The following is a 22,845-nucleotide window of genomic DNA, read 5'->3' on the forward strand; positions in this document are numbered from 1 at the left end:
CCGTCACCACCGCGCCGCTGCCCTCCCCGTCCGCGCCGCTGGTCGCACCATCGGCCGCCGCCTACACCCCGAAGGAGGTGTTCGGCGTGCTGCGGGACCTAACCCAGGTGGTCCAGGAGATCCACCTGTTCTTGGCCGGGTCCTACGGGCCGCCCCCGACTGCGCCGCCCATCGCCGACACCGCGCTGCCTTGGCTGCCATGGCAGCTGCCGCACCAGGCAGCCTTCACCGCGCTTGCCAGGGCGCTGCAGCTGACATCCATCGCCACCACCGCCCAGCCCTGGCTGCAGTTGCATCCACCGCTCCTGGCGGCCTCCGCCGCGCCCGGCGCTCCGCTGCCACTGCCCGGCGCGACACCGCAGCAGCCGCTGCAGCTGCAGTAGCCACCGCCGGTCAGCTCCGCCGCCCAGTATGGGATGCCCTACAACGGGACTGCGACGACCTTGTTCCCATCAGCGCCGCCGCCATCCCAAGGCGTCCACATCCAGCAGATCAAGTCCCCGCCGCCGCCATCACCGCTTCCATCTTGGATCGCTACCCGCCACGTGCCGGCGGCGGTGAGGCTGCAGGCTGCTGCACGCGGCCTCCTAGCGCGTCGGCGTGTGCGGGAGATGCGTGGTCTGCAGTTGCGCTCCTTCAAGTTGCCCTTCGCTGCGCAAAGGACCTCAATCTCGTCCGCTGCGTCGGGGGTTTTGGGCATGCGGTTTCCCCCACGGGCGGCGGACATGCTGTTTTCCCCGTGGGCAGCGACCTCAAAGTCTGTGACATCGGCGGTTGGGGGGGCGCACCCCTCCTCGACATTCTCCATCGCAAGCCCTCCACTCTTCCCTGTGCAGTGCAGACCAACAGCCATACACATGCACTCCTTTTGTCCACATGGTGTCCATGGGATCCAGGTGGCTGTACACGTGCACGTCCAAAATAAAATGTCACAGTCTATTTCAGGTTGAGAGTAATAACACAAGCCGAGATGTAAAAGGCTTGTTTTTAGGTGTTAGGTTTGTGTTGCATCGAGTCATGGTTATAAGTTGGTTAGGCTGCAGCTCGAGGACAAGCTGTCTGTCCAGGTGGGGTGTAGTGTTAGAGTATGTAATGGGCCTAATGGGCCCCGTTAGTCTTAGGGTTAATTAGAGATAAGAGTCGCTTGCTTAGGGGTCAAGTAAGCCTTGCTTGGGAGTCAAGTAAACCTCTCTATATAAAGAGAGGAGATGTATCAATCTAATCAAGCAAGAATTAAGAAGGAAATCCCTTCCCTCTTGCTCGGCCGTGGGCAAAAAGGCCCCGGCCGGCCCTCTCGCTGTTGGAAATATGCCCTAGAGGCAATAATAAAAGGATTATTATTATTTTTCCTTGTTCATGATAATTGTCTTTATTCATGCTATAATTGTGTTATCCGGAAATCGTAATACATGTGTGAATAACAGACATCAACGTGTCCCTAGTGAGCCTCTAGTTGACTAGCTCGTTGATCAACAGATAGTCATGGTTTCCTGACTATGGACACTGGATGTCATTGATAACGAGATCACATCATTAGGAGAATGATGTGATGGACAAGATCCAATCCTAAAACATAGCACAAGATCGTATAGTTCGTTTGCTATAGTTTTCCAATGTCAAGTATCTTTTCCTTAGACCATGAGATCGTGTAACTCCCGGATACCGTAGGAGTGCTTTGGGTATGCCAAGCGTCACAACGTAACTGGGTGACCATAAAGGTAGACTATGGGTATCTCCGAAAGTGTCTGTTGGGTGACATGGATCAAGACTGGGATTTGTCACTCCGTATGACGGAGAGGTATCACTGGGCCCACTCGGTAATGCATCATCATAATGAGCTCAGAGTGATCAAGTGTCTGGTCACGGGATCATGCATTACGGTACGAGTAAAGTGACTTGCCGGTAACGAGATTGAACGAGGTATTGGGATACCGACGATCGAGTCTCGGGCAAGTAACATATCGATAGACAAAGGGAATAGCGTACGGGGTTGATAGAATCCTCGACATCGTGGTTCATCCGATGAGATCATCGTGGAGCATGTGGGAGCCAACATGGGTATCCAGATCCCGCTGTTGGTTATTGACCGGAGAGTCGTCTCGGTCATGTCTGCTTGTCTCCCGAACCCGTAGGGTCTACACACTTAAGGTTCGGTTACGCTAGGGTTGTAGGGATATGTACATGCAGTAACCCGAATGTTGTTCGGAGTCCCGGATGAGATCCCGGACGTCACGAGGAGTTCCGGAATGGTCCGGAGGTAAAGATTTATATATGGGAAGTCCTGTTTCGGGCATCGGGACAAGTTTCGGGGTTATCGGTATTGTACCGGGACCACCGGAAGGGTCCCGGGGGTCCACCGGGTGGGTCCACCTGTCCCGGGGGGCCACATGGGCTGTAAGGGGGTGCGCCTTGGCCTAATGGGCCAAGGGCACCAGCCCCACATAGGCCCATGCGCCTAGGGTTCAAGGGGGCAAGAGTCCTAGGAGGGTAAGGCACCTCCTAGGTGCCTTGGGGGGGAGGGAAACCCCCCTTGGCCGCCGCACCCCCTAGGAGATTGGATCTCCTAGGGCCGGCCACCCCCCTTGGCACCCCTATATATAGTGGGGGAGAGGAGGGACTTCATACCTGAACGCCTTGGCCTTTGGTTGCCTCCTTCTCCCTCCCCAACACCTCCTCCACCTCCATAGTGCTTAGCGAAGCTCTGCCGGAGTACTGCAGCTCCATCAACACCACGCCGTCGTGCTGCTGCTGGTGCCATCTCCCTCAACCTCTCCTCCCTCCCTTGCTGGATCAAGAAGGAGGAGACGTGGCTGTTCCGTACGTGTGTTGAACGCGGAGGTGCCGTCCGTTCGGCGCTGGTCATCGGTGATTTGGATCACGTCGAGTACGACTACATCATCACCGTTCTTTTGAACGCTTCCGCTCGCGATCTACAAAGGTATGTAGATGCATCTAATCACTCGTTGCTAGATGAACTCCTAGATGATCTTGGTGAAACGAGTAGGAAAATTTTTGTTTTCTGCAACGTTCCCCTACAGTGGCATCATGAGCTAGGTCTATGCGTAGTTCTTCTTGCGCGAGTAGAACACAATTTGTTGTGGGCGTAGATTTGTCAACTTTCTTGCCGTTACTAGTCCTTTCTTGCTTCAGCGGTATTGTGGGATGAAGCGGCCCGGACCAACCTTACACGTACGCTTACGTGAGACCGGTTCCACCGACTAACATGCACTAGTTGCATAAGGTGGCTGGCGGGTGTCTGTCTCTCCTACTTTAGTTGGAGCGGAATCGATGAACAGGGTCCTTATGAAGGGTAAATAGAAGTTGACAAATCACGTTGTGGCTTTAACGTAGGTAAGAAAACGTTCTTGCTAGAACCCTAATTCAGCCACGTAAAACTTGCAACAACAATTAGAGGACGTCTAACTTGTTTTTGCAGCAAGTGGTTTGTGATATGATATGGCCAAAGTTGTGATGAATGATGAATGATCTATATGTGATGTATGAGATGTTCATGCTATTGTAATAGGATTCACGACTTGCATGTCGATGAGTATGACAACCGGCAGGAGCCATAGGAGTTGTCTTTATTCTTTTAATGACCTGCGTGTCATCGAGAAACGCCATGTAAATTACTTTACTTTATTGCTAAACGCGTTAGCCATAGTAGTAGAAGTAATAGTTGGCGAGCAACTTCATGGAGACACGATGATGGAGATCATGATGATGGAGATCATGGTGTCAAGCCGGTGACAAGATGATCATGGAGCCCCAAGATGGAGATCAAAGGAGCTATGTGATATTGGCCATATCATGTCACGTTTATTATTTGATTGCATGTGATGTTTATCATGTTTTGCATCTTGTTTACTTAGAACGACGGTAGTAAATAAGATGATCCCTCACAATAAATTCAAGAAGTGTTCCCCCTAACTGTGCACCGTTGCGACAGTTCGCTGTTTCAAAACACCACGTGATGATCGGGTGTTTTATTCAGACGTTCAAATACAACGGGTGTAAGACAGATTTACACATGCAAACACTTAGGTTGACTTGACGAGCCTAGCATGTACAGACATGGCCTCGGAACACGGAAGACCGAAAGGTCGAGCATGAGTCGTATAGAAGATACGATCAACATAAAGATGTTCACCGATGTTGACTAGTCCGTCTCATGTGATGATCGGACACGGTCTAGTTTAACTCGGATCATGTAATACTTAGATGACTAGAGGGATGTCTAATCTAAGTGGGAGTTCACTAATAATTTGATTAGTTGAACTTAATTATCATGAACTTAGTCTAAAATCTTTGCAATATGTCTTGTAGATCAAATGGCCAACGTAGTCCTCAACTTCAACGCGTTCCTAGAGAAAACTAAGCTGAAAGACGATGGCAGCAACTATACGGACTGGGTCCGGAACCTGAGGATCATCCTCATAGCTGCCAAGAAAGATTATGTCCTACAAGCACCGCTTGGTGACGCACCCGTTCTCCCTGCAGAACAAGATGTTATGAACGCTTGGCAGGCACGTTTCGATGACTACTCCCTCGTTCAGTGCGGCATGCTTTACAGCCTAGAGCCGGGGCTCCAAAAGCGTTTTGAGAGACATGGAGCATATGAGATGTTCGAAGAGCTGAAAATGGTTTTCCAAGCTCATGCCCGGGTCGAGAGATATGAAGTCTCCGACAAATTCTTCAGCTGTAAGATGGAGGAAAACAGTTCTGTCAGTGAGCACATACTCACTATGTCTGGGTTGCATAACCGCTTGACTCAGCTGGGAGTTAATCTCCCGGATGATGCGGTCATTGACAGAATCCTCCAGTCGCTTCCACCAAGCTACAAGAGCTTTGTGATGAACTTCAATATGCAGGGGATGGAAAAGACCATTCCTGAAGTATTTGCTATGCTGAAATCAGCGGAGGTAGAAGTCAGGAAGGAACATCAAGTGTTGATGGTCAATAAAACCACTAAGTTCAAGAAAGGCAAGGGTAAAAAGAACTTCAAGAAGGACGGCAAGGAGGTTGCCGCGCCCGGCAAGCAAGCTGCTGGGAAGAAGCCAAAGAATGGACCCAAGCCGAGACTGAGTGCTTTTATTGCAAGGGAAGCGGTCACTGGAAGCGGAACTGCCCTAAGTACTTAGCGGATAAGAAGGCCGGCAAAACAAAAGGTATATGTGATATACATGTAATTGATGTGTACCTTACTAGTGCCCGTAGTAGCTCCTGGGTATTTGATACCGGTGCAGTTGCTCACATTTGTAACTCAAAGCAGGGGCTGCGGAATAAACGGAAACTGGCAAAGGACGAGGTGACGATGCGCGTCGGGAATGGTTCCAAGGTCAATGTGATCGCCGTCGGCACGCTACCTCTGCATCTCCCTTCGGGATTAGTTTTAAACCTTAATAATTGTTATTTAGTGCCAGCTTTGAGCATGAACATTGTATCGGGATCTCGTTTAATTCGAGATGGCTACTCTTTTAAATCTGAGAATAATGGTTGTTCCATTTTTATGAGAGATATGTTTTATGGTCATGCTCCTATGGTGAATGGTTTATTCTTTATGAATCTCGAACGTGATGCTACACATATTCATAATGTGAGTACCAAAAGAAGTAAAGTTGATAATGATAGTCCCACATACTTGTGGCACTGCCGCCTTGGTCACATAGGTGTCAAACGCATGAAGAAGCTCCATGCTGATGGACTTTTAGAGTCTCTTGATTATGAATCATTTGACACGTGCGAACCATGCCTTATGGGTAAAATGACCAAGACTCCGTTCTCAGGAACAATGGAGCGAGCAACCGACTTATTGGAAATCATACATACTGATGTGTGCGGTCCAATGAGTGTTGAGGCTCGCGGTGGCTATCGTTATGTTCTCACCCTCACTGATGATTTAAGTAGGTATGGGTATATCTACTTAATGAAACACAAGTCTGAAACCTTTGAAAAGTTCAAGGAATTTCAGAGTGAGGTTGAAAATCAACGTGACAGGAAAATCAAGTTTCTGCGATCAGATCGTGGAGGAGAATACTTGAGTCACGAGTTTGGGGCACACTTAAGAAAATGTGGAATAGTTTCACAACTCACGCCGCCTGGAACACCTCAGCGTAATGGTGTGTCCGAACGTCGTAATCGCACTCTGTTAGATATGGTGCGATCTATGATGTCTCTTACCGATTTACCGCTTTCTTTTTGGGGCTATGCTTTAGAGACTGCCGCATTCACTTTAAATAGGGCTCCGTCGAAATCCGTTGAGACGACACCGTATGAATTGTGGTTTGGGAAGAAACCTAAGCTGTCGTTTCTAAAAGTTTGGGGATGCGATGCTTATGTCAAGAAACTTCAACCTGAAAAGCTCGAACCCAAATCGGAAAAATGCGTCTTCATAGGATACCCAAAAGAAACTATTGGGTACACCTTCTACCTCAGATCCGAAGGCAAGATCTTTGTTGCCAAGAATGGGTCCTTTCTGGAGAAAGAATTTCTCTCGAAAGAAGTAAGTGGGAGGAAAGTAGAGCTTGATGAAGTATTGCCTCTTGAACCGGAAAATGGCGCAACTCAAGAAAATGTTCCTGAGGTGCCAGCACCGACTAGAGAGGAAGTTAATGATAATGATCAAGATACTTCTGATCAAGCTCCTACTGAAATTCGAAGGTCCACAAGGACACGTTCCGCACCAGAGTGGTACGGCAACCCTGTCTTGGAAATCATGTTGTTAGACAACGGTGAACCTTCGAACTATGAAGAAGCGATGGCGGGACCGGATTCCGACAAATGGCTAGAAGCCATGAAATCCGAGATAGGATCCATGTATGAAAACAAAGTATGGACTTTGACTGACTTGCCCGTTGAACGGCGAGCCATAGAAAATAAATGGATCTTTAAGAAGAAGACAGACGCGGATGGTAATGTGACCATCTATAAAGCTCGGCTTGTCGCTAAGGGTTATCGACAAGTTCAAGGGGTTGACTACGATGAGACTTTCTCACCGGTAGCGAAGCTGAAGTCCGTCCGAATCATGTTAGCAATTGCCGCATTCTATGATTACGAAATATGGCAAATGGACGTCAAAACGGCATTCCTTAATGGTTTCCTTAAGGAAGAATTGTATATGATGCAGCCGGAAGGTTTTTTCGATCCTAAGAATGCTGACAAAGTGTGCAAGCTCCAACGCTCGATTTATGGGCTGGTGCAAGCATCTCGGAGTTGGAACATTCGCTTTGATGAGATGATCAAAGCGTTTGGGTTTACACAGACTTATGGAGAAGCCTGCGTTTACAAGAAAGTGAGTGGGAGCTCTGTAGCATTTCTCATATTATATGTAGATGACATACTGTTGATGGGAAATGATATAGAACTCTTGGACAGTATCAAGGCCTACTTGAATAAAAGTTTTTCAATGAAGGACCTTGGAGAAGCTGCTTATATATTAGGCATCAAAATCTATAGAGATAGATCGAGACGCCTCATAGGTCTTTCACAAAGCACATACCTTGATAAGATATTGAAGAAGTTCAATATGGATCAATCCTAGAAAGGGTTCTTGCTTGTGTTACAAGGTGTGAAATTGAGCTCAGCTCAATGTCCGACCACGGCAGAAGATATAGAAGAGATGAGCGTCATCCCCTATGCCTCAGCCATAGGTTCTATTATGTATGCCATGTTGTGTACCAGACCTGATGTAAACCTTGCCGTCAGTTTGGTAGGAAGGTACCAAAGTAATCCCGACAAGGAACACTAGACAGCGGTCAAGAATATCCTGAAGTACCTGAAAAGGACTAAGGAAATGTTTCTCGTTTATGGAGGTGACGAAGAGCTCGTCATAAAGGGTTACGTCGATGCTAGCTTCGACACAGATCTGGATGACTCTAAGTCACAAACCGGATACGTGTATATTTTGAATGGTGGGGCAGTAAGCTGGTGCAGTTGCAAGCAAAGCGTCGTGGCGGGATCTACATGTGAAGCGGAGTACATGGCAGCCTCGGAGGCAGCACATGAAGCAATATGGGTGAAGGAGTTCATCACCGACCTAGGAGTCATACCCAATGCGTCGGGGCCGATCAAGCTCTTCTGTGACAACACTGGAGCTATTGCACTTGCCAAGGAGCCCAGGTTTCACAAGAAGACAAGGCACATCAAGCGTCGCTTCAACTCCATTCGTGAAAATGTTCAAGATGGAGACATAGAGATTTGTAAAGTACATACGGACCTGAATGTAGCAGATCCGTTGACTAAACCTCTCCCTAGAGCAAAACATGATCAACACCAGAATTCCATGGGTGTTCGATTCATCACAATGTAACTAGATTATTGACTCTAGTGCAAGTGGGAGACTGTTGGAAATATGCCCTAGAGGCAATAATAAAAGCATTATCATTATATTTCCTTGTTCATGATAATTGTCTTTATTCATGCTATAATTGTGTTATCCGGAAATCGTAATACATGTGTGAATAACAGACATCAACGTGTCCCTAGTGAGCCTCTAGTTGACTAGCTCGTTGATCAACAGATAGTCATGGTTTCCTGACTATGGACACTGGATGTCATTGATAACGAGATCACATCATTAGGAGAATGATGTGATGGACAAGACCCAATCCTAAAACATAGCACAAGATCGTATAGTTCGTTTGCTATAGTTTTCCAATGTCAAGTATCTTTTCCTTAGACCATGAGATCGTGTAACTCCCGGATACCGTAGGAGTGCTTTGGGTATGCCAAACGTCACAACGTAACTGGGTGACCATAAAGGTAGACTACGGGTATCTCCGAAAGTGTCTGTTGGGTGACATGGATCAAGACTGGGATTTGTCACTCCGTATGACGGAGAGGTATCACTGGGCCCACTCGGTAATGCATCATCATAATGAGCTCAGAGTGATCAAGTGTCTGGTCACGGGATCATGCATTACGGTACGAGTAAAGTGACTTGCCGGTAACGAGATTGAACGAGGTATTGGGATACCGACGATCGAGTCTCGGGCAAGTAACATATCGATAGACAAAGGGAATAGCGTACGGGGTTGATAGAATCCTCGACATCGTGGTTCATCCGATGAGATCATCGTGGAGCATGTGGGAGCCAACATGGGTATCCAGATCCCGCTGTTGGTTATTGACCGGAGAGTCGTCTCGGTCATGTCTGCTTGTCTCCCGAACCCGTAGGGTCTACACACTTAAGGTTCGGTTACGCTAGGGTTGTAGGGATATGTACATGCAGTAACCCGAATGTTGTTCGGAGTCCCGGATGAGATCCCGGACGTCACGAGGAGTTCCGGAATGGTCCGGAGGTAAAGATTTATATATGGGAAGTCCTGTTTCGGGCATCGGGACAAGTTTCGGGGTTATCGGTATTGTACCGGGACCACCGGAAGGGTCCCGGGGGTCCACCGGGTGGGTCTACCTGTCCCGGGGGGCCACATGGGCTGTAAGGGGGTGCGCCTTGGCCTAATGGGCCAAGGGCACCAGCCCCACATAGGCCCATGCGCCTAGGGTTCAAGGGGGCAAGAGTCCTAGGAGGGTAAGGCACCTCCTAGGTGCCTTGGGGGGGAGGGAAACCCCCCTTGGCCGCCGCACCCCCTAGGAGATTGGATCTCCTAGGGCCGGCCACCCCCCTTGGCACCCCTATATATAGTGGGGGAGAGGAGGGACTTCATACCTGAACGCCTTGGCCTTTGGTTGCCTCCTTCTCCCTCCCCAACACCTCCTCCACCTCCATAGTGCTTAGCGAAGCTCTGCCGGAGTACTGCAGCTCCATCAACACCACGCCGTCGTGCTGCTGCTGGTGCCATCTCCCTCAACCTCTCCTCCCTCCCTTGCTGGATCAAGAAGGAGGAGACGTGGCTGTTCCGTACGTGTGTTGAACGCGGAGGTGCCGTCCGTTCGGCGCTGGTCATCGGTGATTTGGATCACGTCGAGTACGACTACATCATCACCGTTCTTTTGAACACTTCCGCTCGCGATCTACAAAGGTATGTAGATGCATCTAATCACTCGTTGCTAGATGAACTCCTAGATGATCTTGGTGAAACGAGTAGGAAAATTTTTGTTTTCTGCAACGTTCCCCTACAGTGGCATCATGAGCTAGGTCTATGCGTAGTTCTTCTTGCGCGAGTAGAACACAATTTGTTGTGGGCGTAGATTTGTCAACTTTCTTGCCGTTACTAGTCCTTTCTTGCTTCAGCGGTATTGTGGGATGAAGCGGCCCGGACCAACCTTACACGTACGCTTACGTGAGACCGGTTCCACCGACTAACATGCACTAGTTGCATAAGGTGGCTGGCGGGTGTCTGTCTCTCCTACTTTAGTTGGAGCGGAATCGATGAACAGGGTCCTTATGAAGGGTAAATAGAAGTTGACAAATCACGTTGTGGCTTTAACGTAGGTAAGAAAACGTTCTTGCTAGAACCCTAATTCAGCCACGTAAAACTTGCAACAACAATTAGAGGACGTCTAACTTGTTTTTGCAGCAAGTGGTTTGTGATATGATATGGCCAAAGTTGTGATGAATGATGAATGATCTATATGTGATGTATGAGATGTTCATGCTATTGTAATAGGATTCACGACTTGCATGTCGATGAGTATGACAACCGGCAGGAGCCATAGGAGTTGTCTTTATTCTTTTAATGACCTGCGTGTCATCGAGAAACGCCATGTAAATTACTTTACTTTATTGCTAAATGCGTTAGCCATAGTAGTAGAAGTAATAGTTGGCGAGCAACTTCATGGAGACACGATGATGGAGATCATGATGATGGAGATCATGGTGTCAAGCCAGTGACAAGATGATCATGGAGCCCCAAGATGGAGATCAAAGGAGCTATGTGATATTGGCCATATCATGTCACGTTTATTATTTGATTGCATGTGATGTTTATCATGTTTTGCATCTTGTTTACTTAGAACGACGGTAGTAAATAAGATGATCCCTCACAATAAATTCAAGAAGTGTTCCCCCTAACTGTGCACCGTTGCGACAGTTCGCTGTTTCAAAACACCACGTGATGATCGGGTGTTTTATTCAGACGTTCAAATACAACAATTAGTAGTTTAGGTTATGCTTTTTTAGTCCTTGCAGGTGTGACGCTCGGACGGATGATGACACTTCTTATTTGAGTTTGTCTTTTGGGTTTCAATCCTCCTTGAGTTCGTCCATCTGAATGTAGTCGACGGAGCTCTGTCGTAGATTTCTGTCATCTCCTTAGGGCGGCGAGGGTAGGGTTTCTCATCATATGGCGAGATTTGGTGTCAGTTGTTTCAAATCTCTTTAAGAGTTCAACAACTACGATTGCGGCTCCAGGGCGCTGGTCATTAGGGGCACGCGCGCGAAGACTTTTCGGCTCTCATCGACAAGGTCAAGCCAGCTCCGGTAGCAGAGCGGCGATAGTGGCACGGCGGCGGCTCGTTCTGACGGCGATAGTGGTCGTTTGATGGCCTTGAAATCTCGATGTACTTTTTATTACATTTGAGATGCTTTGTACTTCCGGTGAACTTTAATAACAAATTTGTATTGTTTTCGCAAAATAAAACTACCCGTAGCATGGCGCGTAACGAACAAATGGACACGTATGCCGCATTGATTAGTGATTAATATATGTCGTTCTGGGCAGAGGACACGTTCAAGGAGTAGTGTAAAGTGGCAGACAGAGGGGCGCTCCCGCTTAGAGCATCTCCAGCCGTCGACCCCCAAGCACAGTGGCCGGCGCTATTTCGAGCCATTGCCCGGCGCTTTTTAGGCACTATAGGCGATCTAGGTCCCAGTCAAGGCCCCAGGGGCCGACCCCAATCTGTTCAAATTCAAACGCAACATTTCCCGCTACCAAAAAACGCCTCAAGTCCGGTGATCAGTGATGTCTACTACGCAACCTTCTTCTTATAAACGTTGTTGGGCCTCCAAGTGTAGATGTTTGTAGGACAGTAGCAAATTTCCCTCAAGTGGATGACCTAAGGTTTATCAATCCGTGGGAGGCGTAGGATGAAGATGGTCTCTCTCAAACAACCCTGCAACCAAATAACAAAGAGTCTCTTGTGTCCCCAACACACCCAATATAATGGTAAATTGTATATGTGCACTAGTTCGGCGAAGAGATTGTGATACAAGTGCAATATGGATGGTAGATATAGGTTTTTGTAATCTGAAAATATAAAAATAGTAAGGTAACAAGTAATAAAAGTGAGCGAAAACGGTATTGCAAAGCTTTGAAACAAGGCCTAGGATTCATACTTTCACTAGTGCAAGTTCTCTCAACAATAATAACATAATTAGATCATATAAGAATCCCTCAACATGCAACAAAGAGTCACTCCAAAGTCACTAATAGCGGAGAACAAACAAAGAGATTATTGTAGGGTACAAAACCATCTCAAAGTTATTCTTTCCGATCAATCCATTGGGCTATTCCTATAAGTGTCACAAACAGCCCTAGAGTTCGTAGTAAAATAACACCTTAAGACACACATCAACCAAAACCCTAATGTTACCTAGATACTCCAATGTCACCTCAAGTATCCGTGGGTATTATTATAAGATATGCATCACGCAATCTCAGATTCATCTATTCAACCAACACAAAGAACTTCAAAGAGTTCCCCAAAGTTTCTACCGGAGAGTCAAGACGAAAACGTGTGCCACCCCCTATGCATAAGTTCACAAGGTCACTGAACCCGCAAGTTGATCACCAAAACATACATCTAGTAGATCACGTGATATCCCATTGTCACCACCCATAAGCAATGCAAGACATACATCAAGTGTTCTCAAATCCTTAAAGACTCAATCCGATAAGATAATTTCAAAGGGAAAACTCAATCCATTACAAGAGAGTAGAGGGGAGAAACATCATAAGATCCAACTATAATAGCAAAGATCGCGGTACATCAAGATCGTGCCCAATCAAGAACACGAGAGAGAGATAGAGAGATCAAACACATAGCTACTGGTACATACCCTCAGCCCCGAGACTGAACTACTCCCTCCTCATCACGGAGAGCGTCGGGATGATGAAGATGGCCACCGGTGATGGATTCCCCCTCCGGCAGGGTGCCGGAACGGGCTCCCGAGAGGTTTTTGGTGGCTACAGAGGCTTGCGGCGGCGGAACTCCCGATCTAGGTTTCTTTCTGGAAGTTTGGGTATTTATAGGAGGGTTTGGCGTCGAGAACAAGTTAGGGGGACCCACGAGGAGTCCACGAGGCACAGGGGCGCGCCCCCCACCCTCATGGGCCCCACGGGACTCCTCTCCGATAACTTTTTGTTCCAGTATTTTTTATATTTTCCAAAAAAATCTCCGTTGATTTTTAGCGCATTCCGAGAACTTTTATTTCTGCACAAAAACAACACCACGGTAGTTCTACTGAAAACAACATCAATCCGGGTTAGTTCTAACCAAATCATACCAAAATCATGTAGAAATATTATAAACATGGTATGAATACATCAAAAATTATAGATACGTTGGAGACGTATCAACATCCCCAAGCTTAATTCCTGCTCGTCCTCGAGTAGGTAAATGATAAAAACAGAATTTTTGATGTGGAATGCTACCTAACATATTTATCAATGTAATCTTCTCTATTGTGGCAAGAATATTCAGATCCATAAGATTCAAAACCAAAGTTTAATATTGACATAAAAATAATAATACTTCAAGCATACTAACAAAGCAATCATGTCTTCTCAAAATAACATGGCCAAAGAAAGCTATCCCTACAAAATCATATAGTCTGGCTATGCTCTATCTTTATCACACAAAATATTTAAATCATGCACAACCCCGGTTTCAGCCAAGCAATTGTTTCATACTTTAGTATTCTCAAACGTTTTCAATCTTCACGCAATACATGAGCGTGAGCCATGGACATAGTACTATAGGTGGAATAGAATGGTGGTTGTAGAGAAGACAAAAAGGAGGAAGATAATCTCACATCAACTAGGTGTATCAACGGCCTATGGAGATGCCCATAGATAGATATCAATGTGAGTGAGTAGGGATTGCCATGCAACGGATGCACTAGAGCTATAAGTGTATGAAATATCAAAAAGAAACTAAGTGGGTGTGCATCCAACTTGCTTGCTCACAAAGACCTAGGGCATTTTGAGGAAGCCCATCATTGGAATATACAAGCCAAGTTCTATAATGAAAAATTCCCACTAGTATATGAAAGTGACAACATAGGAGACTCTCTATCATGAAGATCATGGTGCTACTTTGAAGCACAAGTGTGGTAAAAGGATATTAACATTGCCCCTTCTCTCTTTTTCTCTCATTTTTTGTTTTCTCTTTTTTTTTGGGGGGGGGGGGGCTTCTCTTTTTTTTGGCCTCTTTTTTTTTGTCCGAAGTCTCATCCCGACTTGTGGGGGAATCGTAGTCTCCATCATCCTTTCCTCACTGGGACAATGCTCTAATAATGATGATCATCACACTTCTATTTACTTACAACTGAAGAATTACAACTCGATACTTAGAACAAAATATGACTCTACATGAATGCCTCCGGCGGTGTACCGGGAAGTGCAATGATTCAAGAGTGACATGTATGAAAGAATTATGAATGATGGTTTTGCCACAAATACGATTTCAACTACATGATCATGCAAAGCAATATGACAATGATGAAGCGTGTCATAATAAACGGAACGGTGGAAAGTTGCATGGCAATATATCTCGGAATGGCTATGGAAATGCCATAATAGGTAGGTATGGTGGCTGTTTTGAGGAAGGTAATGGTGCGTGTATGGTACCGGCGAAAGTTGAGCGGCACAAGAGAGGCTAGCAATGGTGGAAGGGTGAGAGTGCGTATAATCCATGGACTCAACATTAGTCATAAAGAACTCACATACTTATTGCAAAAATCTATAAGTCATCAAAACAAAGTACTAGGTGCATGCTCCTAGGGGAAGGGTTGGTAGGAGTTAACCATCGTGTGATCCCAACCTCCACACATAAGGAAGGCAATCAATAAATAAATCATGCTCCAACTTCATCACATAACGGTTCACCATACGTGCATGCTACGGGAATCACAAACTTTAACACAAGTATCTCTCAAATTCACAACTAATCTCTAGAATGACTCTAATATCACCATCTTCATATCTCAAACAGTAATAAAGAATCAAACTTCTTATAGTATTCAATGCACTTTATATGAAAGTTTTTATTATATCCCTCTTGGATGCCCATCATAATAGGACTAGTTTTATAACCTAAGAAAATTACCATGTTGTTCTAAAAGACTCCCAAAATAATATAAGTTAAGCATGATGGTTCATCTATTTCTTCAAAATAAAACCACCATCGTGCTCTTAAAAGATATAAGTGAAGCACGAGAGCAAATGACAAAGTACTCTGAAAGATATAAGTGAAGATCAATGAGTAGTCGAATAATTATGTAACTATGTGATGACTCTCTAACATTTAAGAATTTCATATCTTAAGTACTTTATTCAAACAACAAGCAAAACAAAATAAAATGACATGACGCCCCAAGCAAAACACATACCATGTGGTGAATAAAAATATAGCTCCAAGTAAAGTTACCGATGAATGAAGATGAAAGAGGGGATGCCTTCCGGGGCATACCCAAGCTTAGGCTCTTGGTTGTCCTTGAATATTACCTTGGGCTTCCTTGGGGATCCCCAAGCTTAGGCTCTTGCCACTCCTTATTCCATAGTCCATCTAATCTTTACCCAAAACTTGAAAACTTCACAACACAAAACTCAATAGAGAACTCGTAAGCTCCATTAGTATAAGAAAATAAATCACCACTTTTGGTACTGTTGTGAACTCATTCTAAATTCATATTGGTGTAATATCTACTGTATTCCAACTTCTCTATGGTTCATACCCTCCGATACTACGCATAGATTCATCAAAATAAGCAAACAACACATAGAAAACATAATCTGTCAAAAACAGAACAGTCTGTAGTAATCTGTAACTCTATAATACTTCTGTAACTCCAAAAATTCTGAAATAAACTAGTGGACGTGAATAATTTGTATATTAATCTTCTGCAAAAAGAATCAACTTAAACCACTCTTCTGTTAAAAATGACAATTATTCTCGTGAGCGTAAAGTTTCTGTTTTTTACAGCAAGATCGCATTAACTTTCACCCAAATCTTCCCAAAGGTTCTACTTGGCACTTTATTGAAAAAAGCTATAAAACATGATTACTACATTAGCTTAATCATGTGAACACACAAAAATAGTAGGGGTAAATATTGGGTTGTCTCCCAACAAGCGCTTTTCTTTAATGACTTTTAGCTAGGCATGATGATTTCAATGATGCTCACATAAATGATAAGAATTGAAACACAAAGAGAGCATCAAGAGAATATTACTAACACATTTAAGTCTAACCCACTTCCTATGCATAGGGATTTTGTGAGCAAACAACTTATGGGAACAAGAATCAACTAGCATAGGAAAGCAAAACAAGCATAACTTCAAGATTTTAAGCACATAGAGAGGAACCTTGATATTATTGCAATTCCTACAAGCATATATTCCTCCCTCATAATAATTTTCAGCAGCATCATGAATGAATTCAACAATATAACCATCATATAAAGCATTATTTTCATGATCCCCAAGCATATAAATTTTATTACTCTCCACATAAGCAAATTTCTTCTCTTGAATAGTAGTGGGAGAAAACTCAACAAAATAACTATCATGCGAGGCATAATCCAATTCAAAATTAAAATCAAGAGAAAAGTTTCATGGTTATCATTATTCTTTATATCATACATGTCATCACAATGATCATCATATATAGCAACTTTTTTCTCATAATCAACTGGAACCTCTTCTAAAATAGTGGATTCATCACTAAATAAAGTCATGACCTCTCCAAATCCACTTTCATAAATATCACAATAAGATTCAACACCCTCCAAAATAGTGGGATCATTACTTCCTAAAGTTGACACTCTTCCAAACCCACTTTCATCAATATAATCATCATAAATAGAAGGCATGCTATCATCATAATAAATATTCTCATCAAAACTTGGGGGACAAAAATATCATCTTCAGAAAACATAGCATCCCCGAGCTTGTGGCTTTGCATATCATTAGCATCACAGATATTCAAGGAATTCAACTAACAACATTGCAATCATGCTCGTCATTCAAAGGTTGTATGCCAAACATTTTATTGCATTCTTCTTCTAACACTTTGGCACAAATATCGGAGTCCTTATTTTCAAGGAAGACATTAAAAAGATGAAGCATATGAGGCAACCTCAATTCCATTTTTTTGTAGTTTTCTTTTATAGACTAAACTAGTGACAAAACAAGAAACAAAAAAGATTCAATTGCAAGATCTAAAGATATACCTTCAAGCACTAACCTCCCCGGCAACGGCGCCAGAAAAGAGCTTGATGTCTACTATGCAACCTTCTTCTTGTAGACGTTGTTGGGCCTCCAAGTGCATAGGTTTGTAGGACTGTAGCAAATTTCCCTCAAGTGGATGACCTAAGGTTTATCAATCTGTGGGAGGTGTAGGATGAAGATGGTCTCTCTCAAACAACCCTGCAACCAAATAACAAAGAGTCTCTTGTGTCCCCAACACACTCAATGCAATGGTAAATTGTATAGGTGCACTAGTTCGGCGAAGAGATGGTGATACAAGTGCAATATGGATGGTAGCAAGTAATAAAAGTGAGCAAAAACGGTATTGCAGTGCTTTGAAACAAGGCCTATGATTCATACTTTCACTAGTGCAAGTTCTCTCAACAATAATAACATAATTAGATCATATAACAATCCCTCAACACGCAACAAAGAGTCACTCCAAAGTCACTAATAGCGAAGAATAAACGAAGAGATTATTGTAGGGTATGAAACCACCTCAAAGTTATTCTTTCCGATCAATCCATTGGGTTATTCCTATAAGTGTCACAAACGGCCCTAGAGTTCATAGTAAAATAACACCTTAAAACACACATCAACCAAAACCCTAATGTCACCTAGATACTCCAATGTCACCTCAAGTATCCGTGGGTATGATTATACGATATGCACCACACAATCTCAGATTCATCTATTCAACCAACACAAAGAACTTCAAAGAGTGCCCCAAAGTTTCTACCGGAGAGTTAAGATGAAAACGTGTGCCAACCCCTATGCATAAGTTCACAAGGTCACTGAATCCGCAAGTTGATCACCAAAACATACATCTAGTAGATCACGTGATATCCCACTGTCACCACAGATAAGCACATGCAAGACATACATCAAGTGTTCTCAAATTCTTAAAGACTCAATCCGATAAGATAACTTCAAAGGGAAAACTCAATCCATTACAAGAGAGTAGAGGGGGAGAAACATCTTAAAATCCAACTATAATAGCAAAGCTCGCGGTACATCAAGATCGTATCAAATCAAGAACACGAGAGAGAGAGAGAGATCAAACACATAGCTACTGGTACATACCCTCGGCCCCGAGGGTGAACTACTCCCTCCTTGTCATGGAGAGCGCCGGGATGATCAAGATGGCCACCGGTGATGGATTCCCCCTCCGGCAGGATGCCAGAATGGGCTCCTAAGAGGTTTTTGGTGGCTACAGAGGCTTGCGGCTGCGGAACTCCCGATATAGGTTCCTTTTGGAAGTTTTGGTATTTATAGGAGGGTTTGGCGTTGAGAACAAGTTAGGGGGGCCCACGAGGAATCCACGAGGCACAGGGGCGCCCCCCAACCCTCGTGGGCCCCACGGGACTCCTCTCCGATAACTTTTTGTTCTAGTATCTTTTTATATTTTCCACAAAAAATCTCCGTTGATTTTCGACACATTCCGAGAACTTTTATTTCTGCACAAAAACAACACCACGATAGTTCTGCTGAAAACAACGTCAGTCTGGGTTAGTTCTAACCAAATCATACCAAAATCATGTAGAAATATTATAAACATGGCATGAATACATCAAAAATTACAGATACGTTGGAGATGTATCAATCAGCGCCACAAAGTCCGGCGATCACCATGGCATAGTTTGGTGACCAAATAACTTGAAATTTTGGCATTCAAAAAGGAGGACGCGTAAGCGATGCATCAAACGGCGGCGCCGTCCTCCGGCGTCGGGCTGGCAGGAGTCGGCGTGCGCGGGCTGGTACGCATCGGTGCGGCTTCTGTGCTGGGCATCGTGGAGGTGCTGGTCGGTGTCGGCACGGCTTCTATGCTGGGCATCATGGAGGCGTCACTCGGGCTTGGCATGGTCGGCGTGGGAGTTGGTGCCGCCATCGATGGGATCTGGTTCAGGATGAGGCCATGCTCCAGCATGAACCACACCTTGACCTGCTCGTCCATCACCGACCCCCCAATCAGGAATGCCAGGTCTGTGTTCCTCTTCTTCGCGGCGACATTGATCCAGAGCAGGTCGAGCTTGACGGTGTTGTTCGCCATCAACTCCGACCATCGAGCCGCGGTTTTCTCTTCCCTTTGGGCGGCGCGGGCTGATATGTCTCCAATGTATCTATAATTTTTGATGTATCCATGCCATGTTTATAATATTTTTACATGTTTTTGGTATGATTTGGTTAGAACTAACTCAGACTGACGTTGTTTGTAGCAGAACTACCGTGGTGTTGTTTTTTGTGCAGAAATAGAAGTTCTCGAAATGCGCTGAAAATCAATGGAGATTTTTTCTAGAAAATATAAAAGATACTGGAACAAAAGGTTATCGGAGGAGAGTCCCATGGGGCCCACGAGGGTGGAGGGCGCTCCCCTGTGCCTCGTGGACACCCCGTGGGTCCCCCTAACTTGTTCTTGACGCCAAACCCTGCTATAAATACAGAAACCTCCAGAAAATAACCTAGATCGGGAGTTCCACCGCCGCAAGCCTCTGTAGCCAACAAAAACCTCTCGGGAGCCCGTTCCGGCACCCTGCCGGAGGGGGATCCATCACCGGTGGCCATCTTCATCATCCCGACGCTCTCCATGACGAGGAGGGAGTAGTTCACCCTCGGGGTTGAGGGTATGTACCAGTAACTATGTGTTTGATCTCTCTCTCTCTCTCTCTCGTGTTCTTGATATTGCATGATCTTGATGTACCGCGAGCTTTGCTATTATAGTTGGATCTTATGATGTTTCTCCTCCGCTACTCTCTTGTAATGGATTGAGTTTTCCCTTTGAAGTTATCTTATCGGATTGAGTCTTTGAGGATTTGAGAACACTTGATGTATGTCTTGCGTGGGATACCCGTGGTGACAATGGGATATTCTATTGATTCATTTGATGTATGTTTTGGTGATCAACCTGCGGGTTCTGTGACCTTGGGAATCTATGCATAGGGGTTGGCACACGTTTTCGTCTTGACTCTCCAGTAGAAACTTTGGGGCACTCTTTGAAGTTCTTTGTGTTGGTTTGAATAGATGAATCTGAGATTGTGTGATGCATATCGTATAATCATACCAACCGATACTTGAGATAACATTGGAGTATCTAGGTGACATTTGGGTTTTGGTTGATTTGTGTCTTAAGGTGTTATTTTACTACGAACTCTAGGGTTGTTTGTGACACTTATAGGAATAGCACAATGGATTGATCGGAAGGAATAACTTTGAGGTGGTTTCGTACCCTACCATAATCTCTTCGTTTGTTCTCTGCTATTAGTGACTTTGGAGTGACTCTTTGTTGCAAGTTGAGGGATAGTTATATGATCCAATTATGTTATTATTGTTGAGAGAACTTGCACTAGTGAAAGTATGAACCCTAGGCCTTGTTTCCTACCATGCAATACCGTTTACGCTCACTTTTATCGCTTGCTACCTTGCTGTGTTTGTAATTTCAGATTACAAAAACCTATATCTACCATCCATATTGCACTTGTATCACCATCTCTTCGCCGAACTAGTGCACCTATACAATTTACCATTGTATTGGGTGTGTTGGGGACACAAGAGAATCTTTGCTATTTGGTTGCAGGGTTATTTGAGAGAGACCATCTTCATCCTACGCCTCCCACGGATTGATAAACCTTAGGTCATCCACTTGAGGGAAATTTGCTACTGTCCTACAAACCTTTGCACTTGGAGGCCCAACAACGTCTACAAGAAGAAGGTTGTGTAGTAGACATCAAGCTCTTTTCTGGCGCCGTTGCTGGGGAGGCTAGGTAAGCGGCACTACCACCCCGTCAACTAAGCTCTTTTCTGGCGCCGTTGCCGGGGAGGTTAGTGCTTGAAGATATATCTTTAGATCTTGCAATCGAATCTTTTTGTTTCTTGTTTTATCACTAGTTTAGTCTATAAAAAAACTACAGATAAATGGAATTGAGGTTGCCTCATATGCTTCATCTTTTTTATGTCTTTCGCGAAAATGATGGAAAGGAAAATTATGCTCAAGTGCTAGAAGAAGATTGCATTAAAATGTTTGGCACTAAATCTTTGAATGATGAGCATGATTGCAATGTTGTTAGTGTGAATTCTTTGAATATCCATGATGCTAATGATATGCAAAGCTACAAGCTTGGGGATGCTATGTTTGATGAAGATGATATTTTTAGTCCCCCATGTTTTGACGAGCAAGTTTATTTTGATGAAAGCATGCCTCCTATCTATGATGATTATTGTGATGACATGTATGCTATAAATAGTAATGATATCCATGAAACTTGTCATCATGATTTTAATGCTCAAATTGATTATGTGAATAAAGTATCATATGATAGTTATTTTGTTGAGTTTTCTCCTATTACTATTCATGAGAAGAAATTTGCTTATGAGGAGAGTAGTAAATTATCTATGCTTGTGCATCATGAAAATACTGCTTTATGTGATGGTTATTTTGTTGAATTCATTCATGATGCTACTAAAAATTACTATGAGGGAGGAACATATGCTTGTAGGAGTTGTAATAATATCAAGTTTCCTCTCTATGTGTCGAAAATCTTGAAGTTATGCTTGTTTTACCTTCCTATGCTAGTTGATTCTCGTTCCCATAAATTGTTTTCTCACAAAATCCCTATGCATAGGAAGTAAGTTAGACTTAAATGTGTTAGCCATATTCTTCATGATGCTCTCTTTATGTATCAATTCTTATCTTTTATGTGAGCATCATTGAAATCATCATCCCTAGCTAAAAAGGCATTAAAGAGAAGCGCTTGTTGGGAGACAACCCAACATCTACCCCTACTGTTTTTGTGTGTCCACATGATCAAGATACTATAGTAATCATATTTTATAGCTTTTGTTTCAATAAAGTGCCAAGTAGATCCTTTGGGAAGACTTGGGTGAAAGTTAATGTGATCTTGCTGTAAAAAAACAAAAAACTTTGCGCTCACGAGATTAGCTGCCATTTTTTTTACAGAAGAGTGCTTTTAAGTTGATTGTTTTTGTAGAAGATTAATAGACAAACTCCTCACGTCCACCAATTTATTCCAGAATTTTTGGAGTTATAGAAGTATTCGAGAGTTACAGATTACTACAGACTATTATGTTTTTGACATATTCTGTTTTCATTGTGTTGTTTGCTTATTTTGATGAATCTATGAGTAGTATCGGAGGGTATGAACCATTGAGAATTTGGAATACAGTAGATATTAAACCAATATAAAGAAAGAATGAGTTCACAACAGTACCTAAGTTGTGATTTATTTTCTTGTACTAACGGAGCTTGCGAGTTTTCTGTTGAATTTTGTGTTGTGAAGTTTTCATGTTTTGGGTAAAGATTCGATGGACTATGGAATAAGGAGTGGCAAGAGCCTAAGCTTGGGGATAACCAAGGCACCCCAAGGTAATATTCAAGGACAACCAAGCAACTAAGCTTGGGGATGCCTCGGATGGCATCCCCTCTTTCGTCTTTGTTCATCGGTAACTTTACTTGGAGCTATATT

This window comes from Triticum aestivum, chromosome 6B (assembly GCF_018294505.1).
Source record: "Triticum aestivum cultivar Chinese Spring chromosome 6B, IWGSC CS RefSeq v2.1, whole genome shotgun sequence".
Lineage (NCBI taxonomy): Eukaryota > Viridiplantae > Streptophyta > Magnoliopsida > Poales > Poaceae > Triticum > Triticum aestivum.